Genomic DNA, 10,035 nt, shown 5'->3' with positions numbered 1-10,035 from the left:
GAAAGGGGACTCAGACCACATGACAGTCAGTGCTACCATGTGATAGGATTCCCACAAAAACAGCAAGCTACCAAGCATAACATACATGAAGAGGTCGTAGCTCACAGCCATGAAACCTTTGATCGTAGCTTCAGCCTCTATGAGCTTTGCTTAGTTGATTCTGCCTACCATGTTCTCCAGGTATCTTCCACCACTCATACAATCCTTCCTCCCCCTCCTCTGTGGTCCCCTAGCTCCAAGTAGAGGGACCAGATGGAGATCTCCAATTTAGACTCTTTCTTCCCCTAATGTTTGGCTGCGGATTTCCACATTTGTTCTTATCAATTACTGGGAGAAGCCTCTCTGAGAACAACTGGGCTTGACACTGATGAGTATGTATTAACATCAGCTTTAGGAGAAGCAAACTCCCCTTTTACTACTCTGGAAGTACTTTCACCTCATTCTGATCTTTAAGCTTTCCTCTCATGCAGAAAATGTTTTCTGTAAACTGGAACCAAATATTCAGCCCCGATTACCTTAAGCAAACACTAGAGCTTTTGGTTAAGTAATTGCTCTTTATTCTGGGATTTTATATATTTAACTCTGGTTTGTTTGTAATCCTTTTAGAGACTTATCCAGAAGCACTAAATTCAAAATTTCAGAAACGTAACCATATGATAAGCACAGAAGAGAACTTAAGTAGTGAGGGCATTGTAAACTCTTGCAGGGTGAAGATGAAGCAGTAGCTAGCTCGTTGCCTTGGAATAGTGTTAGCAATTATGCTGTGCATGGTTCAGATGGTGCTGATGTGGGAGTCAGATGCTGTAGTGAGCTGCTTTCAATGTATTTAGATTAGTCTTTGGGGTACCCACAAAAGGCAGGTATTATCATTATTCCAAAGAATAAGAAATTACAGAGAGAATAAATGATCTACATGTCCTGGAGTCATGTTTTTAAGAGAACTGCAGTTAGGCTGCAATTGTACAGGATTCTCCTCAACAATGAAGTGATAAAATTCTGCTCATCTCAGGCCATTTACTCCGTTCTTTTCCTGGTCATTCAAATGAATTGACCAGAAAAACATCTTCAATGATGCAGCCTGGGGTCAGTTGTTGCAGGAAAGGGAGCACTGAGATTTCAAAAGAAAGCTGTTGGTGTGAGGGAAGAGAAAGGCTATGAACCATTCTCTTCTGTTTATTTATGTGGATTTTTCTTAATGGAACTTAGATGATTAGGATCATGTTTGATTTGGTGGGTGAGACAACAAGTTACTTAATATGGTAAATAATTAAGCTTGAGAGAGATGTCTTTATATCAATACATAAAGACAAAAAATCAAAAATAAATAGTTGTTTTGCTAGAAGGTTAGTCATGAGGAGATTATGTTTTAGTATAGCAAGTCCAGAAAAGGATATACAAAGAAGATAATACACAGTTATAAGAAGGAATGGGTAATGGTTAGACTGAGTCTTGGAGAAGAGAATATGAGTGGTTTGTAAGGGAAGACACAATATTACATAGGAACCTTCTTTCCTAGAAACCTTACGAGCCATCGCTGGGTAGCAGTAACAGAAAACATTCCTTTTTCGAAGATCTGGGAATGTGGTTGTTGCTTTCATTCTCCTCGTGGGAATTAGCATGTGTTTGTAAGGCTTATTAGAGGTGCATGTGTGTGGGGAAAATGAAATGAAACATGGTGTTGACAAGAGCTGTCTGTAAATGTCTAGGTTTAGATTGGCTCCCCTGCTCTTGACTTCAGACCTCTGGCATACTCAGCGCAGGTCAGAAACATTTACTGAAAGACTTAAAGCAACAATTCTTAAACAAGAAAACTACAAATACATTTGATCAGTTGAAATAGGAAGTGATTTACATCAAATGTCTCGGTGGTGTCTTGATTATGTGAATGTTATAATTAGATCTGTAGGGCTTTCAGACTGAAAATGTTCATGTCTTTGAGACTAGACCACCATTCCAGGCTGTCCTGGAACTCTATATGTAGCCAAAGACCTCAACCTTCTGACCATCCTGCCTCCATACCTTGAGGATTGGAATTAAAGTTTTATGAAGTTCTGAAGATTAAACTAATGCATCTACATCCTCAGCCCCATACTGAAAACCTCTCTGGCCTTCTGAAATGTAGTGGTAATCGGCAGGAACAAAGGGAAACAAACACTCAACACTCACTACAGGTCTTTTCAAATGTAATGTCTTTAAGGTTTTGTAAGTTTATGAGCACACTTTTTTTCCATTTTTATTAAATTGGATTTTTTTTATTTACATTTCAAATGTTATTCCTTTTCCCGGTGGTTTCCTGTCCATCAGCCCACTAACTCCCCACTGCCTTCTATATGAGTGTTCCCCTTCCCATCCAACCCCCATTACTGCCCCTCCCCACCAACAATCCCCTACACTGGATGTCCAACCTTGGCAGGACCCAGGGATTCCCCTTCCACTGGTGCCCCAACAAGGCTATTCACTGCTACATATGCAATTGGAGCCCTGGGTCAGTCCATGTATAGTCTTTGGGTAAGAGTTTAGTCCCTGGAAGCTCTGGTTGGTTGGCATTGTTGTTCTTATGGGGTCCCAAGCCCCTTCAGCTCTTTCAGTCCTTTCTCTGATGCCTTCAACTGGGGGTCCCGTTCTCAGTTCAGTTGTTTGCTGCTAGCATTTGCCTCTGTATTTGACATGTTCTGGCTATGTCTCTCAGGAGAGATCTATATCTGGTTCCTGTCAGCATTCACTTCTTAGCTTCATCCATCTTATTTAATTTTGGTGGCTGTATATGTATGGGCCACATGTGGGACAGGCTCTGAATGGCTGTTCCTTCAGTCTCTGCTCTAAACTTTGCCTCCTATTACCTCCTATGGATATTTTTGTTTCCCTTTTAAAGAAGGAGTGAAGCATCTGCAATTTGGTCATCCTTCTTGAGTTTCATGTGGTCTGTGCATTGTATCTTGGGTAATTCGAGCATTTGGTTAATGTCCACTTATCAACCAGTACATACCATGTGTGTTTTTCTGTGATTGAGTTACCTCACTCAGGATGATATTTTCTAGGTCCTTCATTTGCCTATGAATTTAATGAAGTTAATGAAGTCATTGCTTTTGATAGCTGAGTAGTACTCCATTGTGTAGATGTACCACATTTTTTGAATCCATTCCTCTGTTGAAGGGCATCTGGGTTCTTTCCAGCTTCTGGCTATTATAAAAAAGGATGCTATGAACATAGTGGAGCATGTGTCTTTGTTGTATGTTGGAGCATCTTTTGAGTATATGCTCAGGAGAGGTATAGCTGGGTCCTCAAGAAGTGCAATGTCCAATTTTCTGAGGAACTTCCAGACTGATTTCCAGAGAGGTTGTACCGTTTGCAATCCCACCAACAATGGAGGAGTGTTCCTCTTTCTCCACATCCTCGCCAGCATCTGCTGTTGCCTGAGTTTTTGATTTTTGTTCTTCTGACTGGTGTGAGGTGACTTTGAGTACTATATTGAATAAGTAGGGAGAGAGTGGGCAGCCTTGTCTAGTCCCTGATATTAGTCCGATAGCTTCAAGTTTCTCTCCATTTAGTTTGATGTTAGGTACTGGTTTGCTGTATATGGCTTTTACTATGTTTAAGTATGGGCCTTGAAAAACTGATCTTTCCAGGAATTTTATCATGAAGTGGTGTTGAATTTTGTCAAATGCTTTCATAGCATCTGATGAAATGATCATGTGATTTTTTTTCTTGGAGTTTGTTTTTATAGTGGATTATGTTGATGGATTTCCATATATTGAACCATCCCTGTATCTCTGAGATAGAGCCTACTTGATCATGATGGATGATCATTTTCATGTGTTCTTGGATTCAGTTTGCCAGAATTTTATTGAGTATTTTTGCATTAATATTCATAAGAGAAATTGGTCTGAAGTTCTCTTTCTTCATTGGGTCTTTGTGTGGTTTAGGTGTAAGAGTAATTGTGGCTTCATAGAAGAATTAGTAGTGCTCCATTTGTTTCTATTTTGTGGAATAGTTTGGACAGTATTGGTATGAGGTCTTCAATGGAGGTCTGATAGCATTATTCACTAAACCCATCTGGTCCTGGACTTTGAACTTTAGTAAGGTTTCTTTTATGAATGTAGGTGCCCTTGTATTTGTAGCATACATATTTAGGATTGAGAGTTCATCTTGGTGGATTTTTCCTTTAATGAATATGAAGAGTCCTACCTTATCTTTTTTGATGACTTTTGGTTGAAAGTCCATTCTATTTGATATTAGAATGACTACCCCAGCTTGCTTCTTTGGACAATTTGATTGGAAAATGGTTTTCCAGCCTTTTACTCTGAGGTAGTGTCTGTCTTTTTCTCTGAAGTGTGTTTCCTGTAGGCAGCCAAATGCTGGGTCCTCTTTACGTATCCAGCCTGTTAATCCGTGTCTTTTTATTGGGGAGTTGATTCTATCGATGTTGAGAGATGTTAAGAAATAGTGATTGTTGCTTCCGTTTATTTTCATATTTACAGGTGGGATTATGTTTGTGTGCTTCTTTTCTTTTGGTTTTGTTACAAGGTGTTTACTTTCTTGCTTTTTCTAGGGTGTAGTTTCCCTCCTTGCGTTGGGATTTTCCATTTAATATTCTTTGTAGGGCTGTATTTGTAGAAAGATAGTTTGTAAATTTGGTTTTGTCCTGGAATATCTTGGTTTCTCCCTCAATGTTAATTGATAGTTTTGCTGGATATAGTAGCCTGGGCTGGCATTTATGTTTTCTTAGTGTCTGTATGCCATCTGTCCAGGATCTTCTGGCTTTCATAGTCTCTGGTAAGAAGTCTGGTGTAATTCTTATCAGTCTGCCTGTTTATGTCACTTGACCTTTTTCCCTTACTGCTTTTAATATTCTTTATTTCTTTTGTGCATTTGGTGTTTTGACTATTATATGACAGGAGGAATTTCTTTTCTGGTCCTATCTATTTGGAGTTCTGTAGGCTTCTTGTATGTTTATGGGCATCTCTTTCTTTAGGTTAGGGAAGTTTTCTTCTATGATTTTGTTGGAGATACTTACTGGCCCTTTAAGTTGGGGGTCTTCACTCTCCTCTATACCTATTATCCTTAGGTTTGATCTTCTCCTTGTGTCCTGGATTTCCTGTATGTTTTGGGCTAGGAGCTTTTTCCATTTTATGCTGCCTTTGTATTTCTTGTATTCTGTTGGTGATGCTTGCATCTATGACTCCTGATCTTTTCCCTAGTTGTTCTATCTCCAGGGTTGCCTCCCTTTGTGCTTTCTTTAATGTTTCTATTTCCATTTTTAACTCGTTGATAGTTTTGTTCATTTCATTCTCCTGTTTGGTTGTATTTTCCTGTATTTCTTTAATGAATTTTTGTGTTTTCTCTTTAAGGGCTTCTACTTGTTTACTTATGTTGTCCTGTATTTCCTTAAGGGAGTTATTTATGACCTTCTTAAAGTCCTCTATCATTGTGATAAAATGTGATTTTAAATCTAAATCTTGCTTTTCTGGTGTGTTTGGATATCCAATGTTTGCTTTGGTGGAAGAACTGGGCTCTGATGATGCCAAGTAGTCTTAGTTTCTGTTGCTTGGGTTTCTGTGTTTGCCTCTCACCACCAGGTTCTCTTGTGTTAGGTTGTCTTGCTGTTTCTGATGGTGGCTTGACCCTCCTGTGTGTGCCTGAGTGTTGCCCTCCTGTAGACCTGTTTTCCTGTTTTCTTTCAGTCAGTTATGGGAACAGAGTGTTCTGCTCTCAGGCATGCAGTTGCTCCTAGCAGTTGACTTTTAGCTCTCTGTGATGTCAGCAACCAGAAGGGTCTTGCCCCTACTGCTCCTAGCTCCCTGTGCACAAGGGGCACAGATGACACTAGGCTTTTTCATCTTGAGTCGGGAATGTGGGCAGAGAGTAGTCTCCTCTGGTTTTATAGGAGTGTCTGAACTTCTGAGGGTCTAACTCTCCCCACCCCTACTTTGGGATTTGGGTGCATGGAGCTGTTTGACCAGTTCAGTTCAGATGTGGGTGCAGATCTGGACCATGGGGCCTCTGCAAGTGACTGCTCCTATATTCCTGTGTCCGGAGGTATTATGGAGTTTCATCGTGGGCCAATGATGTGGGCAAAGTTGGAGAGAAGTGACAGTCTCTCTTGCCCTGCAGTCTCAGGATTGCCTGCACTTCTGGGTGTTTAGCCTTCTCTCCCATGGGATTTGGGAGCAGATGAGCACACATTTATCCAATAGACATCTAGCATGCTAAATCCAGGGCATTTCCATTTGGGAAGCTGCATGTTTGTTGATACAAGCTTTTTGAATAGGGCAGAAAGAGAAAAATGTGTGGTTCTCCTATATTGAAGCTATGAGAATATGAGGATGTGTTATTTTTTCCTATAGAGAGAAAACAAATTTGGGAGGAAGAGAGAATACACACACACACACACACACACACACACACACACACACACACACAGACACCTCCAAGTTTAAAAAAAAGGCCAAATTACTTCTCACAGTAAAACAAAACAAAAAAAAAACCAAAAAAACCCCAAAATCCAACACTTGAGACCTCTTGATTGTGTCTTTAATTAATTCAATATGAAAGTAAAATAATAACTAAATATCTGAATATATAATACTTCCTATCCAAATAACTTTAATAAGAAGTAGTTACTTTGAAAATATTCATTAACTTGAAAAGTGTGTGCCTAAATGACTGTGTCTCACTAGGAACTTAAAGTGACTAAAAAGAGAATAAAATATAAAATGGGTGAAATAAATTTTGTTTTTATGTGGTTGGGTGTGCTACTGGCTCCCAGGGGTGATGTAACTGTATTGGGCTAGATAGGACTCTCTTTTCAGGTTTATTAGAAATGGAATTGAAGCTGTTGTGACCTCTATGTAAAGTAACAGATAGAAAGTATAGTCCTTTTTTTCTCTCCTATTTGGGAGTGATCAAAATGTATGATAAGCATTCTACAATTTGTTGTAAGTTTCTTGCACAATTTTAGGCCCCTGTGGGTAATAACTGAGTACCATACTTTGGCAAAAAGCCAGGTCTGCAGCCCTCTTGAACTACTTCATAACAGAAAGATGCTCAGTCATGTTTTCAATTAACAATAATCACGCCTCAGATAAACCTCATTGGCTATGATACTGCCACTGCTCACAGCTGCTCAGTCATGTTTTAATGTATGGATTCACTAGAATCAGTACCTTTCTTCTTGTTCAGACAGAAAAAGATAATTCATATTTAAGAGAAATAATGTAGTAATGTTAACAAAATACAATGACTATCTGTTAAAAGGATCAAAGATGCAAGTCTGAAGTCTATAAGGAAATATATTGGATAAACAGAAAAAATATAAAATGATAGCAATAGGCAAATTTATGGGGAAATGGCTTGCTGATTATGAAATAAGAAAAATAAAGAAAATCCATTGTCTTAATTACTTTCTCATTACTATAATGTGTTAGCTGAGAAATGCAACTTCAAGGAGACAGATACTATTTTCACTTGAGATTTCAGAGAGTTCCAGCCTACCATTGTAGTAAAAACATGGCAGCAGGCCAGGAAGGCATGGTGGTAGGAACAGGAGACTCTTCTACTCACCTTTCACCTACACTCAGAGAATAAACGTGGAGCTAGTCTGTAAAGCCTCAAGGCGTATCCTGAGTTACCCATTTCATCCTGTAAGTTTTTGCCTGTTAAAGGTTCCACAACCTTTGCGAACAACACTACCAGCTATTGGCTAAGTATTCAAACATATGAACCAATAGTGGGCATTTTACATTGTAATCACAATGACTGTATTATCCCTGCTAGTTATAAGTTCATTCGTACATTTCAAAATTTCTTAATAAATCAGAACAGAGAATAGTTCTTTTCCATCAAAATAGGAATCACCATTAGAATATTTGTTGTAGGTCTCAGGCAGATAATCATGCTGCTTACATAAGGAATAAATAACTAGTTATAGGACTAAGCAATGGAAAAGTAAGGGAACAAAGTTAGGCAAACATCTCAAATACGACTTTTAAAAAGATGGTGCTTTAATTTAGATGTGTTAAAAAAAGCTATGGTTTGGCAGTGTTGTTTGGAATTTAGCATGGTGAAAAATTACATTGTAGACACCAAAGACTGGTCCTTGGGGCTAGCTAGAACTTTGATCCAGTACCCTGGATAGCGCCATGGCATATCAGTAGGATGTCTCCTTGGTGTCTATAGCAGATTCTCTGGAACAAGTATTCCGCACGTTGTCCGTATAGTTGCCAACAAGCATATTATCATCATCTTTATCCTCTGAAAATGTTTAGTTCTTCCACCAAATTTGAAGTGTTAGCTATTTAGTACTAATCTCGGATTTGATAAAAATCACTTGTTCCTGACAGATATGGTAGTATAAACCTTTAATTCTAGCACTCGGGAGGAAGATGCAGGCAGTTTTCTTCAGAATTAAGGCTAGTCTGGTCTACCTGAGATCAGTTTGTCCAGTTCAGACCAGCTAAGAGTATATCATGAGAAATTCCATTTTCACAAAAAAACAAAACAAAACAAAACAAAAAACAAACAACAAACCTTGTTTCCCAAAAGTTGACAGTGTTGCTGAGGAAGATAAAGAGCATTTTCTCCAAAGCAAGGGAGACTGTATATCCTGGGATTTCTTTCATTATTGGGTTAGGATTAAGGACTCAACAGTACTCTAAATGAAATGAATATTACTATATTTATACTTAGTCTTCTATCTCTGTGAAAGACATATAGATTGAAATGATTTGAAAAAATATAATTATGTGTGCTAAATGGAATGAATTTCATCTGTTAGGAAACTGTACATGTAGGCTCAAAAGTTTTTTAAACTAGTTAGCATATCTCGACTACATTCTAGATTATGAAAAAATAAATACAAATTTGAAAAGTTTAGATTTGCTATTCTAAAACTTAAAATTTCACAAACTGATTATTTGTCCAAAAATGTTAATAGACTCAAAAGACATTAAATTGGCTATGTGTTCATATACATGTATATGATAGACCTAGATGTTTATAATATCTAAAACCACTCAAAATGTATTAATACTACACTGTTAAATAAATAATATTTAATAACCATTGTGGGACATACCTGTAATCATATAATGCAGGAGGCTGACTGAAGACAATTGTTACAAGTTTAAGGACATCTTGGGATGCACAGTGAATACCAGAAAAACCAGTTATATAGCAAGACCTTATTTCAAACAAACAAGATTCAAATGGGAGCAAAACAATACATGTCAAAATATAAAACTCATTCTGCAGTCCACGTTACTCATTTACACATATATACATATATAAACTACATAAAGATTATCAGATGAAATTTACTCATTTATTATATTTTTCTCAATTCACATATAGATGTATATATATGCATTTATTTATGGAAAGAAGTATTAAATAATATTTGCCAATATTTTGTGGCTGCTTCTGTGTTATTGTTATTTGTTTTATTAAATATACATGGTATTTTCTAGACCAGTAATCAATGTATCAATTCTGAAATAAACGCTTTGTGTCAGTAGCATATTTTATTTGACTATTGTTGGCTATTGTGGATACTGGATTAGGAATGAGTGGGAAACATGACATAGTCTTTTATGTCTTAGAACTTACTATGCATGGGAAAGACAACAGAGACTATTTGACAAAAGCTCATATTATTAACTTAATGATAAAAGATTGTTTTAAAAAGCTTTATTTACTCATTATATATAAGTATATTGTAGCTGTCTTCAGACACACCAGAAGAGGCCATCAGATCTCATTACAGATGGTTGTAAGCCACCATGTGGTTGCTGGAATTTGAACTCAGGACCTCTGGAAGAGCAGTCAGTGGTCTTAACCACTGAGCCATCTCTCCAGCCCATGATAAAAAACCTGTTATAAACTCTATTTGGGGCATGTAGTTGGAAAAATTAGATCAGTGGTGTGTCCGTATTTAACTGGTTCTTAGTAATAAATGGATAAGGAAACAAGCTCACATAAACAGCACTTCAAATTTATATAATTCAAGTACTTCCATGGCCTACATCAAACTACTCACCT

The 10,035-nt window shown here is 37.6% G+C and overlaps 1 non-coding gene across 1 annotated transcript; it reads right to left on the bottom strand.

Moving 5' to 3' along the window:
* Positions 1 to 6,978: 6,978 nt before the first annotated feature.
* On the bottom strand, positions 6,979 to 7,121 carry LOC116895122. Its single transcript, XR_004387267.1, has one exon. It is a non-coding gene; the product is annotated as a U4 spliceosomal RNA (small nuclear RNA).
* Between the last annotated feature and the right edge of the window lie 2,914 nt (positions 7,122 to 10,035).

This window comes from Rattus rattus, chromosome 2, assembly GCF_011064425.1.
Source record: "Rattus rattus isolate New Zealand chromosome 2, Rrattus_CSIRO_v1, whole genome shotgun sequence".
Classification (NCBI taxonomy): domain Eukaryota; kingdom Metazoa; phylum Chordata; class Mammalia; order Rodentia; family Muridae; genus Rattus; species Rattus rattus.
This window is presented reverse-complemented; position numbering and strand designations above follow the sequence as displayed.